Source organism: Pinus tabuliformis, chromosome 1_2, assembly GCF_031772625.1.
Source record: "Pinus tabuliformis cultivar Carrire ecotype Pingquan chromosome 1_2, CPIR1, whole genome shotgun sequence".
NCBI lineage: Eukaryota > Viridiplantae > Streptophyta > Pinopsida > Pinales > Pinaceae > Pinus > Pinus tabuliformis.
Genome location: NC_142298.1, coordinates 1,242,093,058 through 1,242,113,457, shown reverse-complemented (window position 1 = coordinate 1,242,113,457; position 20,400 = coordinate 1,242,093,058).

Here is a 20,400-nt window from a genome sequence, read left to right as displayed (position 1 = left end):
TTGCAAACTTTTAGTCAGTTGAGAGAGGACTATAAGGATGGTCATGGTACACATGGGATATGGGAGTCAAACCTACCATATTATTGTCTCCCAGCTGTAAATGTCTTCCCTGAAATCATTCACCTATGTGTTGAAAACTATAATGTGCAGCACAGAACTGTTAGCACTCCATCTGGAAGGATCCTCTTCTACATCAATGCTGAGTCTATCAACAAAATGTTACATTTTGATTAGACAGAATTGCTAATCCCGTTTTCCATAAGCTATTTGCTAGAGACTGGTGAAAAGATGACCAGTGAGGAGATTCAAAAGGTCACCAGAGATTTCATGAGACCTGAGTGCCAGCCTACAGAGCCACCTCCCTACCTGGGTATCCATTTCAATGATATAGGCAAGCTTCTACTGGACATGATTGCCTATGTGCTGGGATACAAAAACAGTGAGCATGTGGACAAAACAATGCTAGTATTGCTATCTACATATAACCCTCGCCAACCCCCTGCCAGGAAATATAACTTTGCTAAATTCATTGCCAATAAGATTCATGATCAGCTGAGCAAGGTGGACAGGCAGGGGGTCTTCAGGTACTCAGCCTATATTTACCACCTATTCATGTACTACCACTCTGAATCCTTCCCATGCTACATCAGAAGGTTGGATCACAAAGGGGAAAGAAGATTTGTTATCTTCTGGACCTCTGTCTTTCATAAGGTCACAAACTCACCCTATACCTACTGTGAATTTGTTGACCAATTTGTATACCCAGTCTCTTGCCTGTTGATGAAGTCCCCTCCTCCCAGGGTATCAAATGAGATAAAGAAAGCCCTGCAGCTTTCTAGAAAATATAAAATAGGTGACTGGTACCTGTATGAGAACCATACTGTCATTAGGATCTATGGCTGTGAGCTCTGTCCATACAGGCTCCCAAAATATGTACCTATGAGGTTATTTGCCTTGGAATATTACAGGCAGTTGATTCAGTCAGACCTCACCCATTTCCACAGCGCCAAAAAAAAGGCTCACCTCAAGTTCAAACACGAGTTGGGCCCCTTCATCATGAACAAAAAAGAAGGGTGGGAAGAGGCAGACCTAATCCTCAAGGACAAATACAAGTTATCCTATAGTTTTCGGTGGGTCCATTATGACCCTCAAGGTTTCATCACTGCTAGAAGAAACAAGTATAGGCTTATAGGCATTAAACATTGCCAGTACTCTCACATTGAAAAATATGCCAACCTACAAGAATTGCAGATGGACACTCTAGTTGAAAATCTAACTGAGGAAGAGAGAATGATAAAGAGTAGGAGGGAGCTTGAAAAGACTATTGACCTAGACTATGTGCAGCAGGTACCTTTCAGACCGCCTTATTCAATAAGAGAAGGGACCTCGGCTACAAAGACTGCACCACATGCACCCTCTACATCAGCACCAGTGTTAGATAAAGGCAAGGGTATAATGGGTACAGAAGAGGAGGTAACAAAAGAAAAGCCTGCCCCTGAAGCAGAGCAGCAAACAGGGCAGCAACAAGAACAGCAGCAAGGGCAAAATGTCCCTCCACAGACTCAGCTACCAGCAGCTCCAACACTGCAAATTCCACCTCCACAAAAAGAGCCAGTAACTGCCCCAATCCTACAGACCCCAGCACATGAGGAAAGGGGAACTAAAAGAGATAGAGAAGAGTCCACTCCTCTCAGTGGATCCTCCCACCAGCCAGAAGCCAAAAGGCAAAGAGCAGACTCCCCAGAGGTAGAAGACATTACTGATGATGTCTTGGAGAGTGAAAGAAAAGACAAGGAGGGCAGTCAACACACAGGTACAAGCTCCTTTCAGCAGGAGCAAACTTTACAACACGGCTTAGAGGTGTCCTCCTCTTCCCAGCTGACCAAGAAGCCCAAAAGCCCCAAGGCTTCTTTCAAACAGATAAAAGCTCAGAATGAGCTGCTAAGGGCCAAGGTCTACAAGCAATTCGTAGATGCAACACCAGCCCAGCAAGAGAGACTATTGTCGGTATATTACATTCAGCAGGAGAAATTGCTCCTGAGCCACTACAAGCCAATGGGGCCGGACCCCAAGACACCTGCAGATTTCATAAAGACAAGGGTGGAGGTCCTAGCCAGGGATATACATCCCATGTACCAGATTGAACTCCACAAGCAAACTGGAGAGATGGTCTTTACAACCCTAGTAGAGAAGGCCACCTTGGCCCATGAGCTGAAGGAGTCCCTAAAAAACACCAACACCCAGTTGGATTTTGAGAGATTGTCATCCCAAGCCAAAGACAACAGAATAAAGTCCCTGGAGGAGATCATCATCGATCTAGGACATGATCCTAGTGATCCAACGGGTGTAAAGGCCCTCATGAAGAAAAAGGATGATGACTTGAACGCATTAAAGAAGAGGTTGAAGCTGCAGCCCACAGAGCACCCTCAAACAGCAGAACTTCAAAAGCAAAAACGGGCTGAGGACCAGCTAGACCTCCTAATGCAGCAAGACCAAAGGATTAGGGAACTGGAGAAAGAGCTGGAAGGAATATTACAGGAAAAACAAGCAGATTCCACTTCCCAAGCTCCTCCAACTACATCAACAACAGCAGCAACTTCAGGGGCAGCAGTGCCCCCTACAGCAGGAACAGCAGCAGCCTCAGACGCCAGTCCAAGTATAGAAGAATTAACCAAGGCCGTAAAAGCAATGGAGCTCCAAGCAGACGAAATAAAGAAGGCCAAGGAAAAATTGGCAGAACTGGACTCCAAGTATACCAACTCCAAAATGACTGTAGCACAACAGGGCAGAGAAATAAAGGCCCAAAGAGACAAGATAAAGGCCTTGGAAAAGGAGTTGAATCTAGAGACAGCTATGGCTGACATAAAGAGAATACTATGGGCTAAAATTGGCCAATCCATCAAACAGCAATGGAGGTCAATAAAAATAATGCATGAGCAGATGGATTTGATGGGCCAAGCACAAGCGGAAATTCAGAAGGCCAAGACAGTACTAGGAAAGAAAACAGAACAGGCAAACAGGATGATAGACTTCCTGAATAGACAGGAAAGGGAAGAATTGGCAGCCATAGGCATTCCCAACAGAACAAAAGCTGTCCTCTCTGCCAAGAAGGCACTAACTCTAAGAAACTACATACAAACAGTAGAGAGGAAATTTTTTGAAATGCAAGCAGATGTGGAGGAATACAAGGCCAAAATGGGAGTGCTGCAAGCAAAAGGCCTGCCCAGCTTGCTAAGTGGTGCAGGAAAGCTGATCTCCCTAGATCAAATGGCCAACAGAATGGCAACCACTATTGAAAATCAGATTATTGCATCTGGCAGTACATCTGAACCAGCAGGGCCTCCTACACGACAGAGTTTATATGAAAAACTTGAAGGTATGTTCTTCATAGAGAATGAGGTGAATCACCTGTTTGAGACCCCTCCCAATCTTTACAGACATACAGAGGCAGAGGAAACATTGATAAAAATACGCAGGCATCAAATGCCTAAGGAGGATTGGTGGCAGTTTATGCTTCAGATTTTGCCACGGTAATTCCAGCTGTTTGGTCACTGCCAGCTCCAGGTCACTAGAGGACAAACAACGGAAAAGGGTTAGCATTTAAAAACAGCTAAGAAGTGACTCATCACATAAGACGATGACAGCTAGCCAAGTTTTGAACAGCGCATCTCCAACCGACTCTAACAGCCATAAAGACCAAATATCTTCTGACTATTTGACAGCTGAAGCATAAAGGAATTTCGGCTGCATTCACTCCTTCAGCTACTACATTCCGGAGATTAGCATATCATAAATGAGATATTAACTCATTTCGTTGATATTTTTGATGTAAATTTTGTATATAAACTCCCCTGAGTAACTCATAAGGGGTTGGTAATTTTCTCTATGAGAACACTTGTATTGTACACTTTCAGATTGATCTAATACAAAGGGCTGGATGAGCTCAATGATTTCCTGAAATATTTGATGTCTGGAGGATGCTCCATGTGTTGATGCAGAATTCCTGTGCTGTCTGATGAAATAACAAGTTTTTTCCTTCAAACTTTGTTCCTGTTTTCTTATGTTTGTCAGATCATAATCATGTTCCACTAAGCTAGCAGTAAAGGAAAAGAATAGTACAAGATTTGTTTTACTACACCTTGCACTCAAAATTTACTGCTATGAATGTTTTGTCTTCAGGATTACTATGCACATGAATTCTTAACTGCTCATGTCTATATTGATTCAATACGTATGAAAATTGCCTGGAAATTCTTAATTGCTTCTAGGATAGTATTCCCTTTGTGTTTCTTCAGCAGTTCACTGCAAGATTCTTCATTGCCTTGCATTAACTGGATACACTCCACTCAATCACTAAATATAAACGTTGTTCTCAGACACTAATCTAGCTCTGCAGCATCACTACAGTATCAAAGCAGCACATCAAAGACCTAAGGACCACTGACTCCATAGCCCAATGGACTAGAACATTTTGGAAATTGCATAAGAACCTGGACTGAAATTATCACCCAACTAAAACCTTAAAACAAAACTGAACTCATAGCTAGCCTAAGATCATTCAAAAAACAAAGATAAATCATAAAGAGAGAGCCCTCTCTGATTGCAGCTTGGCTAGAAGCTGTAATCCAAAGATTGGTTAGTGGTTACCCCGGCCGTATTCCCTTAGAGTCAAAGGGAACAACCTGGTTGTTAACATAAATGGCGACTCCGCTGGGGAATGCTTGAGATTTTTCATAGCGACTATCAAGCCTGAAATCAGTCAAGAGGCCTTTAAACTGTTTCTGTATCACATTGACAGCTTTAGGGAGGAGCTTTTTTGGGGAATCTTCATCTTAGCTTTGAAATATATATAGCCATTCCAAAAATCTTCATCCAGTCCTTGCAGATATAAAAACTTCCTGTAAAATCCTAAAAAAAGCTAGAAACTGGCTCCTAAGAAAAATCCACGGCATACTAGGGAAAATCCTGACCCTAATCCACCCATCATTGTTGATAATCCAAATACCATCCCTAGAAACATCAGGAAGCAACAAAGGCAAGATCAACCTGTAGTTTTGACCTCAGATACAGATTACCCTAGCCTTTCTACTCCATTTAAGGTCCTTTTTCGGTCTATTCCAAGTTCCCCTAGTTCACCGTCCACATCTCAAAGCCCTCCTCCCACATCTTCATCCACTGCACATATTCCCTTGAACCACACTCTAGGTTCAGCCTCACCTATTAACCCCCTACACCTTGTAAATATGGCAAGATATGCAGCCTTGCAATTGCCTGCTAACCCTGCAGCTTTGCCTCAGGATTACCAAACCAAGATCACTTACTTTGACTCCACTGGCCCTTACTCTGCCATCCAACATGCCAAGAGGATGCAAGATCACTTCGAAAACTATGAAATAGATGATGACGGTGTGAGGATGAGAATCTTTGTCCAAAGCTTGACAGGTGATGTTAGAACCTGGTTCAGATCACTTGCAGCAAATACTATCACAACCCCTGATGAGCTCTATCAAGCATTCACTAGAAGATGGGAGAAAAAGAAAGATCCCTTACATATACTGGGTGAATATGAGACAATCAAGAGAGGTCCTCAAGAGACAGTGCTGGAATATTGTGCTAGATTCAACAACGTATACAATGCAATACCACAAAACCTAAGACCCCCTCCTGATTTGGCCTTATACAAATTCCCTGATGGATTTGACCCTGATATGGCATTTCAGCTAAAGGAAAGAGCCCCTGAAAGCCTAGAAGAAGCCCAAAAGGTAGCTGTTACAGTAGAAGCAAACCTAATTGCCAAAAGAAACAGGGCAAGGTTAGAAAAGAGAAGCATATATAAAGAAGAACCTACAGCCTTTGATCAGAAGCTTGATGCCATACTCAATAGCATGAAGAGATTGGGTGATAGGGTGGAGTCAGTGGAAAGAAAAGCATCATGGGAAGCACCACAAAACAACCCCATAAGGAATCCAAATTTTAGGAGAAACCCAAACCCAAATAGTGGCAGGGCCAATGCTGATCCAGAAATCAGACCTCCATTTCAAGAAAACTTTGCTGAAACATCTACTTCAAATGAGCAAGAAGATGATACCCACATCAACTTGATGGGTTTGAATGATGGGCATCAAGTTTTCCTAAGTCGAGAAGATCACAAAGAGGATGACTTTCCACAATTCCAAACCAAATCAGGTGAGTCATTTGACTTCAAACAAGGCTATGACACAGCTGTTTATGAAGTTCATAAACAGTACAAATTGAGGATCAGAACGGTAAATATAACACAGCCTGAGAAACCAAAGGACAGGTTGCAGCCCAAAAAGGCCACAGTCACTGAACCAATTAACACAATTGATTTGCCTACAACAGAGGCAATTGTGGAAGAGATCACTGAACAAATGTCCTCAACACAACAGCCACTGGCTGCACCTTCTTTACAGCCCAATCCAGGGGACCTTACTCAAGACATGAGGGTAAAGAACAAGGCCCAAGATCAAGGTAAGAACCAAGAGGAAAATACAGTAAACAAAGACAAGGTCGCTTCTCACAACATTAAGGTGCAAACTGAAAAGCCTTTTGATTTGGAGGCTGAAATTGGCAAACTGAAAGTGGTTGTTCCTCTCTCAGAATTGGCCAAACATGACATTTATAAATAGCAGATCAAGAAATCCCTTCAACTCACTCATAGTAAAGATAATGTCAATGTGTTGGATGACACCCCAGAATTGCTGTTTGGCCCAGAGGTTGATGGGAAAATAGCAGTCACAGGGATATTACCTTTCTATGTTAGTTTGCATGTGCATGACAAGATACTGCACAATGCAATGTTTGATTCAGGAGCCTCTCATAACCTCATGCCCAAATCAGTGATGGAGAGACTGAATCTAGACATTACAAGACCATATAAGGAGCTATTTTCATTTGACTCCAGCCAAGTTAAGTGCTTAGGTTTGATAAAAGACTTGTGTGTATCCCTTGTCCAATACCCAAACAAAACAATCCTGATGGATGTTGTAGTTGCTGATATCCCACCCAAATATGGAATGTTGTTGTCAAGATCATGAGGGGCTAAACTCCAAGGATCATTACAGTTAGACATGTCATATGCCACAATCACAGTCTTTGGTCAACCCAAGAGACTATATAGAGAATCCCTCATGAAATATATGGTCAGCAGTGAAGAGAAACCTCAAAACTTTCCCATATATGTTGTCCATTCTGATATAGATTCATACATTCTCTTCAATAACAACTCAGGTCTAACAGACAATGATGAAACTAAGACACCAAAACCAGAGCAGGGATGTAGTGAACAAACAGCTGCTCTAGAAGTAAAGATGATCCAAACAAGTGATGAAACTGTCCTAAAAGATGAACTAAATAAAAAACCAGAACTCCAACTCTCAATCCCAGACCATAGACAAGTTATCAGAACTCCCCTACAACAAGAAATCTTATGGTTTATGGAGTTTGACGGATCAGTCAACAAGTTAGGGGCAGGGGCTGGAATCTGGATACATAATAAACAAAACAGTCATGCAGAGGGCAGAGCTTATAGATTGAACTTCAGATGCACTAACAACATGGCTGAATATGAGGCTCTTTTACTAGGTCTCAAACTAGTAAGGTCCTTACAAGCCATAAAAATTTCAATCCTAGGAGATTCAGACCTAGTTATCCAACAAGTCAAGGGTAATTTTGTCACTAATGACAAAAGACTGAGGTCCTACAGGTCTGCTGCTGCTGAGCTGTTAAAATCATTCACTGAATTTCAGATTACTAAAATTCCTAGGACTCAAAACCTTCATGCTCATAGCTTGGCCACATTTGCAAGTACATGCAAGCTACCTTTTGAACCCCACCACAGCTTCACAGCTGAGATTAAGCACAGACCATCTGTCCCAAACAATGTCAAGGATTGGCAGGTATTTGATGATGACATACAAATAAACAACTTCTTGACTCTGCAGCAGGAATTTTCAGGAACAAGGATTGACAGTGATAGAGCAAGTCAATCACAAATACATGATAGAGCAAGTCAATCACAAATACAGAGTAAAAAGGACAACAGACCAATATCACCCAATACAGCTAAACAAATGTTAAAACCCACAATTTTTAACAAAGACAACATACTAGAAATCCAACAAATTGATGATGAAGAAGAGATAGCTAATGATGAAGCTGAGGTGATACAATTAAAGGACAATTTTCTTCCCACTGGTTTAGCTCCATTGGAAGATATGTTTGATTCAAATGATGTTCCCAGTAAACCAAAAATGCAGCCCCTCAACACTGCCATAGAAGAGTGCAACATTGGGACTGCTGAACAGCCCAAAATCATAAAACTGTCTGCTGCCTTACCACCTGATCAAAAGCCTAAATACATTGATCTTTTCAAGGAATTTCAGGATGTCTTTGCTTGGAGTTATGAGGATTTAAAATCCTATGACACCTCTGTGATTCAACACACCATACCCCTCAAGCCAGATCAAAAGCCCTTCAAACAAAAGCTTAGGAGAATCAATCCTATGCTTCTCCCAGCAATGGAGCAAGAAGTACAGAAAATGTTTAAAGCTGGCATCATAGCACCAATCAGATTCTCTGATTGGATTTCTAACTTAGTCCCTACAAGAAAGAAGACTGGTGAAATAAGGCTCTGTGTTGACCTTAGGAACTTGAATCAAGTATCCTTGAAAGACAATTACCCCTTACCCAAGATGGATCATATTTTGCAGAGAGTAGTGGGGGCTTCCTGAATTTCTCTACTTGATGGATTCTCAGGTTTCAACCAGATCTTAGTTCACCCTGATGATCAGGACAAAACAGCATTTACAACTCCATGGGGAACTTTCAAATATGTTAAAATGCCTTTTGGGTTGAAAAATGCAGGGGCTACATTCCAAAGAGCAATGGATATTGCTTTTGCCAAGGAGATTCATGACTTCCTTGTCATTTATCTAGATGACCTCACTCCTTTTTCCAAATCTGACCAAGAACATTTGAAACATCTGAGACAAATATCCATAACTTGTAGAAAATATGGAATTTCCTTAAATCCCAAGAAATCCCTGTTTGGATTGGAGGAAGGTAAGTTGTTGGGTCACATTATCTCAAAGGATGGTATTAGAATTGATCCAGACAGAATCCAAGCCATCCTACAAATGCCCCATCCAAGAAATGTGAAGGAATTACAAGCCTTCTTGGGGAAAATCAACTTTCTAAGGAGATTTATCCCAAATCTGGCCGAATTAAGTAGGTTACTCAATAACATGCTTAAAAAGGATTCAAAAGTGAAATGGTCAGTAGAAGCAAGTCAAGCATTCGAAGGAATAAAGGTGGCCCTTACCCAAACCCCAGTTCTAACAAATCCACAATTTGATAGGGAATTCATCATATTTTCCTTTGCCTCCCAACACACAATTGCTGATGTTTTATTACAGAAAGATGACCAAGGGAATGAGAAACCCATTGCTTTCTTTAGTAAAGCTCTTAGAGATGCACCATTGAAATACCAGATCATGGAAAAGCAAGCATATGCTTTGGTCAAAGCTATCAAAGACTTTAGGATATACATCCTATACTCCCATGTCATAGCCTATGTACCAAGCCCAATTGTGAAAGACATACTTACTCAAGAAAACTTAGAGGGTAGAAGAGGAAAATGGATTGCTAACATTTTGGAATTTGATATTGAAATAAAACCTACAAAACTGATAAAAGGGCAGGGCTTGGCTAAATTAATGTCTGAAACAAATTTCCAAGCCCTGGACATCAACCAACTGGACAGTGAACAGGAGCTGGCGACTCCAAAGATCAATGTAGCCTTTGAACAATCCCCTTGGTATTCTGATATCTGTTATGTGTTACAAAACCTGTGTGCTCCCCCAGGACTGTCCAGAACTAAATGTAGGTTTGTGAAAATGAAAGCCTCGAGATTCTGTGTTATGAATGGCAATTTGTTTTGGAAAAATCATGAGGGCATCTTACTAAACTGCTTGCTTGAAAATGAAACTAACAAAATCAAGGAAGAATTCCATGCAGGTGATTGTGGTGGGCACTTATATTGGAAGTCCACTGTGGATAAAATACTGAGGGCTGGTTACTATTGGCCCACTCTGTTCTCTGATGTTAAGAATTTTACTACCTCATGCCATAAGTGTCAAATATTTGAGGGAAAAAGAAAGCTGCTGCCACTTCCCTTGAGGCCTATTGCAACAGAAAGACCTTTTCAGCAATGGGGCTTGGATTTCATTGGAGAAATTCACCCTTCATATTCAGGCCAACATAGATGGATCCTCACAGCCACAGATTACTTTACCAAATGGGTTGAGGCCATCCCATGTAGACAAGCAAATGATTCAACAATTATTCAGTTCTTGGAGAACAACATACTGTCTAGATTTGGCTGCCCCAACAAGATAATAACAGACAATGCTGCTGCTTTTAGATCCAAGAAGATGGTCAACTTCTGCCACAAATTTCAGATTACTTTGGGCCACTCCACTGCTTACTACCCTCAAGGGAATGGTCTAGCTGAATCATCAAATAAAAGCCTGGTGAACATTATAAAGAAAGTATTAGAAGAAAACAAGAAGAATTGGCATAAGAAACTTGTGAATGCCTTATGGGCAGATAGGCTAACAACCAAAAGGTCCATTGGGGTCAGCCCATATGAGTTAGTTTATGGACTAGAAGCCAGATTTCCTTCCTCACTGGGGGTTCCTGTCATGAAACTACTGCAAGAAAGTCAAGCTGAACCCAATGATATGCAAAGGAGAGTCAATCAAATTATCTGTTTACAGCAAACCAGAGACCAAGTTTATAACAGAGTTCAAATCCTTCAAGAGAAGCTGAAGAAAGCTTTTGATAGAAGAACCAAAGCTGAAGACTTTTTTATAGGCAACAAGGTCCTCAAATGGGATTCAAGAAGGGAAGATAAAGGTAAACATGGAAAATTTGATTCCCTTTGGAGAGGACCATTTATCATCCAAGCAGTACAAGGAAACAACACCTACTTTCTTAAGAACCTTGATGAAACTGATCTGGATGAAGGTCCTGTAAATGGCAGGATGCTGAAGCACTATTTTGGTTACCTTCCATGAATATAGCCTAGTTACTCCCTTGTACATAATTTACTATATGTAGTGTTCCTTTCAGCATGTAAATAACTTAATTTCAAGGATTTTGCAGAAGCAAGCAAGGGCTGTATTTCAGCAAGTTTTGTAAATATGACAGTTGACAATTTTGATGCTTCAAAGAAGAAAAGAGCCCAAAATTGTACTAAAAGAGAAGTCAAAGAGCCAAGGCCTTCTGACCTACTGTTCTTGGTCTTTCATGAAGAAAAACCATCCCCAAGTGGAGCCACTGTTAGGTACCTATATCAATAGGTTTCATATTTCATGATTGGCAGATTCAAGGGCCAAATATGATCTGCTTTGATGGTACAAAGATCCCATATTTTCAAGACAGCAAGGTGTGTGAATAGGTTCATGTTTACTCAAATTTTGATGGATGGTCCAACAGCCTAACCTGGACCATGCCATGTTTAAATTTTCTGTTGTAGAATAGAGAAAGAAGTATGTCCAAACAGTCTAATCTTGGCAGACAAGTAGCTAGGTAGAGAATTAAGGTTCCCAACTGCTTAATCTGGGGCCTTGGAAGGAATAAGGGCAGTCTTAGATAGAAAAAACAAAAGAAAAAGCCAAATAAAAGAAAAGGCAAGTAAGGGTCTGCAAGTCCAAATGCACCCTCCAAGAAGAAATAAAAAATGCTAGGAAAGTAGCTGGGTAAGTAGTTGGGGTTGCAGAAAGGTTGTCTTTACCATTGCAGGTGTGTTAACTTTGTTTACCAAAGCAAAGTCAATGAATTAAGAAAGTGTTCTTCTTCATCAAGTTGCAGCAAGCAAAGGAGCATGTCTAATTCCCCAAATTCCCCTTCCACTCTTATTACTAACATCCCTTCATCCATGGAGATTGATGAGAAAATTCTAAGGTTTTATGATGGTTCTTGTTCATTTAAAAGCCACATTTCCTGTGTAAAATTCTTTTCATTTTGATCTACTCCCTAAACTAAGTAAGTTTCAAATAAACTTAGTGATTTTCCCCTTCATTCTCATTTTCCCCATACTAACTCTAACTCTACTATGTAAATCCCCTATATCACCTTTTCCCTACTATAATAACACTATGGTGTATAAATCCCAGCACTATGTACATATCCTCCTCTTGGCACTATAGCCAAATAAATGGTCAAGGGAGACTTTAGTCCATCTGGGACTGTGGTCAACCCTATCTTGGAGCTGCTCTAACCTCTGGTTATGAGCAGCAACCTCTTCCCTCAGCCCTCTCCATCCCTCTGCTCAAAAAAACAAAAAACCCCTTTTTTCCCTTGCTAAAATCACTCCTATAAACCCCTTTCTCTTATAAAACCCTTGAAAAACCCGTAAAATCCCCAAAACACATGAAAAACCCACTATCCCAAGGTTCCCCGCCCGAAATATTAAATTGAATATTATAATAGGCCAGCGGGCCCCCCCCCAAACCTGCACGATCTGTCGGAGGGCCCGCCAGCTGTCGATCTTCCGCCACCCATGATCCAACGGTGGGCGGTCATTTCTGTTCCCCGACCTGCCGACCTTTAGTGTCCGGGGAAAGTGGTTTCCCGCTCCGTACCCTGGACGCGTGTCAAACGCCGGGGTTGTTCGGAGCCCCCCCTCCCAATACCACTCATCAGCAAAGGCGGTGCGGGGAACCCGCTTACCGCTTCCCCATTACCACCCAGCCGGCCACGTCGCCCTCACGTCATCCTGACGTCATGCCGCCTCTGCCCGCCCCCGCGTGCCGTCGCCCTCCACGCAGCCCTGCCACCGCATCCACCCGCCGTCGTGTCCTGCCACCCTGGCTTACACCTCAGCAGCCACGTCACCTCCGTACCTGGGCCCCGCCATGACGTCATGCTGACGTCATCGGTGGAAAAGCGCCAAATGCATACTTTTTCCAAAATTAACGTTATAAACGACCAAATGAGCCGTTTTGGGTCATTTTCACGCGCAAAAGAAATAGCCGTTGTCAACCAGCTGCCGCGAAATTTGTCCCCAGCCATCAAATTCAACATTTCGACCGCTACAAGTCCAGAATTCGACGGCATTAAACCTCCACAGCCCGGCCCGCAAGCTTCCAAGCTAGTTTTTCCAGGTATTTCACCAGTTTTCCCCACTTTTGCCCATGCATTCCAATTCTCTGTAAATTCACCATTAAAAAACTGGTAAGAATCCTAAATTCAACTCTATTTGTTACCTAAAGTAAGCCCAAGCAACCTGCATCACCCCTGAACTATAATTCGACATTAGAGCGGTCATTCCACGGGCTGAAACCATAAAATTGTCCTCGAGGTGCTCGGCATTGTTCCCTTTTGCCGAGTACAGGCCAGCTGCATTTTTACCAAAAGAAACCTCATTACCTCTGCAACTTACCCTTGGCAGTTCACGTCCCTGAGAGGTTCCAGCAAACTGCAGAAACCAGCTTGCATTTTCACTGAGAAAAACACTTCAGACTTGGTCTGTATTGGTCCTATTACTCAAGCTTTTAAAAAGACTTTGTAAACAATTGCCATCACCTTGTTTCAAATCAAGTTTTACAATGGCTGCTTCTGCATCCTCATCCCTCAGTGTAGCTCCATTGAATCCAACAAATAGAGAGCTGGAGGCCTTGCCATTGGTTGACAAGGACTGTCTTATTGAAGACTTTGAGGGAAACAGGGACTTCTTGCAAACTTTTAGTCAGTTGAGAGAGGACTATAAGGATGGTCATGGTACACATGGGATATGGGAGTCAAACCTACCATATTATTGTCTCCCAGCTGTAAATGTCTTCCCTGAAATCATTCACCTATGTGCTGAAAACTATAATGTGCAGCACAGAACTGTTAGCACTCCATCTGGAAGGATCCTCTTCTACATCAATGCTGAGTCTATCAACAAAATGTTACATTTTGATCAGACAGAATTGCTAATCCCGTTTTCCATAAGCTATTTGCTAGAGACTGGTGAAAAGATGACCAGTGAGGAGATTCAAAAGGTCACCAGAGATTTCATGAGACCTGAGTGCCAGCCTACAGAGCCACCTCCCTACCTGGGTATCCATTTCAATGATATAGGCAAGCTTCTACTGGACACGATTGCCTATGTGCTGGGATACAAAAACAGTGAGCATGTGGACAAAACAATGCTAGTATTGCTATCTGCATATAGCCCTCGCTAACCCCCTGCCAGGAAATATAACTTTGCTAAATTCATTGCCAATAAGATTCATGATCAGCTGAGCAAGGTGGACAGGCAGGGGGTCTTCAGGTACTCAGCCTATATTTACCACCTATTCATGTACTACCACTCTGAATCCTTCCCATGCTACATCAGAAGGCTGGATCACAAAGGGGAAAGAAGATCTGTTATCTTCTGGACCTCTGTCTTTCATAAGGTCACAAACTCACCCTATACCTACTGTGAATTTGTTGACCAATTTGTATACCCAGTCTCTTGCCTGTTGATGAAGTCCCCTCCTCCCAGGGTATCAAATGAGATAAAGAAAGCCCTGCAGCTTTCTAGAAAATATAAAATAGGTGACTGGTACCTGTATGAGAACCATACTGTCATTAGGATCTATGGCTGTGAGCTCTGTCCATACAGGCTCCCAAAATATGTACCTATGAGGTTATTTGCCTTGGAATATTACAGGCAGTTGATTCAGTCAGACCTCACCCATTTCCACAGCGCCAAAAAGAAGGCTCACCTCAAGTTCAAACACGAGTTGGGCCCCTTCATCATGAACAAAAAAGAAGGGTGGGAAGAGGCAGACCTAATCCTCAAGGACAAATACAAGTTATCCTATAGTTTTCAGTGGGTCCATTATGACCCTCAAGGTTTCATCACTACTAGAAGAAACAAGTATAGGCTTATAGGCATTAAACATTGCCAGTACTCTCACATTGAAAAATATGCCAACCTGCAAGAATGGCAGATGGACACTCTAGTTGAAAATCTAACTGAGGAAGAGAGAATGATAAAGAGTAGGAGGGAGCTTGAAAAGACTATTGACCTAGAATATGTGCAGCAGGTACCTTTCAGACCGCCTTATTCAATAGGAGAAGGGACCTCGGCTACAAAGACTGCACCACAGGCACCCTCTACATCAGCACCAGTGTTAGATAAAGGCAAGGGTATAATGGGTACAGAAGAGGAGGTAACAAAAGAAAAGCCTGCCCCTGAAGCAGAGTAGCAAACAGGGCAGCAACAAGAACAGCAGCAAGGGCAAAATGTCCCTCCACAGACTCAGCTACCAGCAGCTCCAACACTGCAAATTCCACCTCCACAAAAAGAGCCAGTAACTGCCCCAATCCTACAGACCCCAGCACATGAGGAAAGGGGAACTAAAAGAGATAGAGAAGAGTCCACTCCTCTCAGTGGATCCTCCCACCTGCCAGAAGCCAAAAGGCAAAGAGCAGACTCCCCAGAGGTAGAAGACATTACTGATGATGTCTTGGAGAGTGAAAGAAAAGACAAGGAGGGCAGTCAACACACAGGTACAAGCTCCTTTCAGCAGGAGAAAACTTTACAACACGGCTTAGAGGTGTCCTCCTCTTCCCAGCTGACCAAGAAGCCCAAAAGCCCCAAGGCTTCCTTCAAACAGATAAAAGCTCAGAATGAGCTGCTAAGGGCCGAGGTCTACAAGCAATTCGTAGATGCAACACCAGCCCAGCAAGAGAGACTATTGTCGGTATATGACATTCAGCAGGAGAAATTGCTCCTGAGCCACTACAATCCAATGGGGCCGGACCCCAAGACACCTGCAGATTTCATAAAGACAAGGGTGGAGGTACTAGCCAGGGATATACATCCCATGGACCAGATTGAACTCCACAAGCAAACTGGAGAGATGGTCTTTGCAACCCTAGTAGAGAAGGCCACCTTGGCCCATGAGCTGAAGGAGTCCCTAAAAAACACCAACACCCAGTTGGATTTTGAGAGATTGTCATCCCAAGCCAAAGACAACAGAATAAAGTCCCTGGAGGAGATCATCATCGATCTAGGACATGATCCTAGTGATCCAACGGGTGTAAAGGCCCTCATGAAGAAAAAGGATGATGACTTGAACGCATTAAAGAAGAGGTTGAAGCTGCAGCCCACAGAGCACCCTCATACAGCAGAACTTCAAAAGCAAAAACGGGTTGAGGACCAGCTAGACCTCCTAATGCAGCAAGACCAAAGGATTAGGGAACTGGAGAAAGAGCTGGAAGGAATATTACAGGAAAAACAAGCAGATTCCACTTCCCAAGCTCCTCCAACTACATCAACAACAGCAGCAACTTCAGGGGCAGCAGTGCCCCCTACAGCAGGAACAGCAGCAGCCTCAGACGCCAGTCCAAGTATAGAAGAATTAACCAAGGCCGTAAAAGCAATGGAGCTCCAAGCAGACGAAATAAAGAAGGCCAAGGAAAAATTGGCAGAACTGGACTCCAAGTATACCAACTCCAAAATGACTGTAGCAGAATAGGGCAGAGAAATAAAGGCCCAAAGAGACAAGATAAAGGCCTTGGAAAAGGAGCTGAATCTAGAGACAGCTATGGCTGACATAAAGAGAATACTATGGGCTAAAATTGGCCAATCCATCAAACAACAGTGGAGGTCAATAAAAATAATGCATGAGCAGATGGATTTGATGGGCCAAGCACAAGCGGAAATTCAGAAGGCCAAGACAGTACTAGGAAAGAAAACAGAACAGGCAAACAGGATGATAGACTTCCTGAATAGACAGGAAAGGGAAGAATTGGCAGCCATAGGCATTCCCAACAGAACAGAAGCTGTCCTCTCTGCCAAGAAGGCACTAACTCTAAGAAACTACATACAAACAGTAGAGAGGAAATTTTTTGAAATGCAAGCAGATGTGGAGGAATACAAGGCCAAAATGGGAGTGCTGCAAGCAAAAGACCTGCCCAGCTTGCTAAGTGGTGCAGGAAAGCTGATCTCCCTAGATCAAATGGCCAAAAGAATGGAAACCACTATTGAAAATCAGATTATTGCATCTGGCAGTAAATCTGAACCAGCAGGGCCTCCTACAGGACAGAGTTTATATGAAAAACTTGAAGGTATGTTCTTCATAGAGAATGAGGTGAATCACCTGTTTGAGACCCCTCCCAATCTTTACAGACATACAGAGGCAGAGGAAACATTGATAAAAATACGCAGGCATCAAATGCCTAAGGAGGATTGGTGGCAGTTTATGCTTCAGATTTTGCCACGGTAATTCCAGTTGTTTGGTCACTGCCAGCTCCAGGTCACTAGAGGACAAACAGCGGAAAAGGGTTAGCATTTAAAAACAGCTAAGAAGTGACTCATCACATAAGACGATGACAGCTAGCCAAGTTTTGAACAGCGCATCTCCAACCGACTCTAACAGCCATAAAGACCAAATATCTTCTGACTATTTGACCGCTGAAGCATAAAGGAATTTCGGCTGCATTCACTCCTTCAGCTACTGCATTCCGGAGATTAGCATATCATAAATGAGATATTAACTCATTTCGTTGATATTTTTGATGTAAATTTTGTATATAAACTCCCCTGAGTAACTCATAAGGGGTTGGTAATTTTCTCTATGAGAACACTTGTATTGTACACTTTCAGATTGATCTAATACAAAGGGCTGGATGAGCTCAATGATTTCCTGAAATATTTGATGTCTGGAGGATGCTCCATGTGTTGATGCAGAATTCCTGTGCTGTCTGATGAAATAACAAGTTTTTTCCTTCAAACTTTGTTCCTGTTTTCTTATGTTTTTCAGATCATAATCATGTTCCACTAAGCTAGCAGTAAAGGAAAAGAATAGTACAAGATTTGTTTTACTACACCTTGCACTCAAAGTTTACTTCTATGAATGTTTCGTCTTCAGGATTACTATGCACATGAATTCTTAACTGCTCATGTCTATATTGATTCAATACGTATGAAAATTGCCTGGAAATTCTTAATTGCTTCTAGGATAGTATTCCCTTTGTGTTTCTTCAGCAGTTCACTGCAAGATTCTTCATTGCCTTGCATTAACTGGATACACTCCACTCAATCACTAAATATAAACGTTGTTCTCAGACACTAATCTGGCTCTGCAGCATCACTACAGTATCAAAGCAGCACATCAAAGACCTAAGGACCACTGACTCCATAGCCCAATGGACTAGAACACTTTGGAAATTGCATAAGAACCTGGACTGAAATTATCACCCAACTAAAACCTTAAAACAAAACTGAACTCATAGCTAGCCTAAGATCATTCAAAACAAAGATAAATCATAAAGAGAGAGCCCTCTCTGATTGCAGCTTGGCTAGAAGCTGTAATCCAAAGATTGGTTAGTGGTTACCCCGGCCGTATTCCCTTAGAGTCAAAGGGAACAACCTGGGTGTTAACACTCCTGTTAGGAGAATCATTATATGCATATTCTGCCTGTGCCAACACTTGATCCCACTATTTTGGATGTTCACCTGCAAGACTTCTCAGAAGATTAACTAAGCTTTTATTTACAACTTCAGTTTATCCATCAGTTTGAGGATGATAAGCAGAACTGAAACTTAGTTTAGTTCCAAGCTTCTTCCATAATGTCCTCTAGAAATGTCCAACAAATCTGGTGTCTTTGTCTAAAAAATTGCTCTTAGGTAACCCATGTAATCTTACAATCTCCTTAAAAAATAGATTAGCAACGTGAGTAGCATCATTGGTTTTATAACATGGAATAAAATGTGCCACTATGAAAATTTGTCAATTAATACATAAATTGAATCATTTCCTCTTTGATTTTTTGGTAAACCCCAAAAAAAGTCCATACTTACCATATCACAAGGCCTATCTGGAATAGGTAATGGAACATATAAATCTATTTTTTGACTCCTCCCCTTTCCATATTGACAGACTTTACAATTTCCAACATACGTTTCCACTTCAGACCTCATTTTCGGCCAAAAATAAAACCAATTCAACTGTTGATAAGTCTTCTCTGCAGAAAAATTCCCTCCAAGTCATCCACTATGTTTCTCCTTGATCAAATTCTCCCTCATATAACAACTTGGTATGCATAGTTGATTTCTTTTAAACAACAGTCCCCCTTGCAAGAAATAATCTAGCCACTTGCTTCTATCTAACAAAACAGGATTTCTACAAGTTAAAATCTAGATCTTTTTCATATAACTCTTCAAGAAAATCAAAACCCAACACTTGAATTTGACTTTCTTGAACAAAAATGATTTTGCTACTTAAGGCATATGTTACTTTGTTTGATTGACTAGTTATATGTTTTAACACAAAATTAAAACTTTGGCTATTGTATAATGTACTGTAATGCATGGTTATCTGAATACAGTATGAACTCCTTGGACATCAAGTAACATCTCCACTTCTTCAAAGAATGCACCACTACATAAAACTCCTTGTCATAAGAAGAATATTTCTTCTTTGTCTCATTCATCTTTTCACTAAAATAAGCTACAGGCCTATCCTCTTGACTCAAAATAGCTCCAATGGCTTCTCCACTGGCATCACACTTCACTTGAAAAGGTTTATTAAAATCAGGCAAAATAAAAATAGGCTTTTAAGTAATCTTTCTCTTCAACAACTAGAAGTTCTTTTCTGCTTCAACAGTCCATTTAAATGGTTGTCTGTCCTTCTTTATTGTGTCAATAATTGAAGCATTCAAGGAAAATTTTAAGGATGGAAAATTTTCTTGAAGTTTAAAAACATTGGCGAATCTCACTAATCCCTAATATGCAAACTATAAAATGTGTATTGATATATTTGTAAACTTATTCAAATTTGTAGTGATTTATATATAGTCTCTATATAATGTTGGCAATTTTTAAGGAAAAATAATTTTATATTCTAAAATTTGGGCGAATCGTCTTTTATAAAATTGGAAATTGGCGAATGTTTTTTGTGAAAAAATCATGGAATATTAGCCCACTGGGCGAACATTAGCCCCTAAAATTTTCCATGGATCTTACTAAAATTCCTTATGAATTTCCTGTAAAAAACTAGCAAGAGCGTGAAAACTTCTTACCTCAAAGACACTTTTTGGTGAATTCCACTCCATGATAGCCTTGATCTTCTCTGGATCCATCTTTAACCCCTCAATAGAAACAACAAAGCCCAAATACACCAACGCCTCCTTCATGAATGAAAATTTCTTTAAATTTAATAGTAACTTTTCTTGGTGTAGTCTCTGTGAGACATAATTCAAATGCCTCACATGTTCCTCCTTAGATCTACTGTAAACTAATATATCGTCCAGATATACTATTACAAATTTACCAATAAATTCCTTCAAAACTTCATTCATAAGTCTCATAAATGTACTAGGAGCATTGGA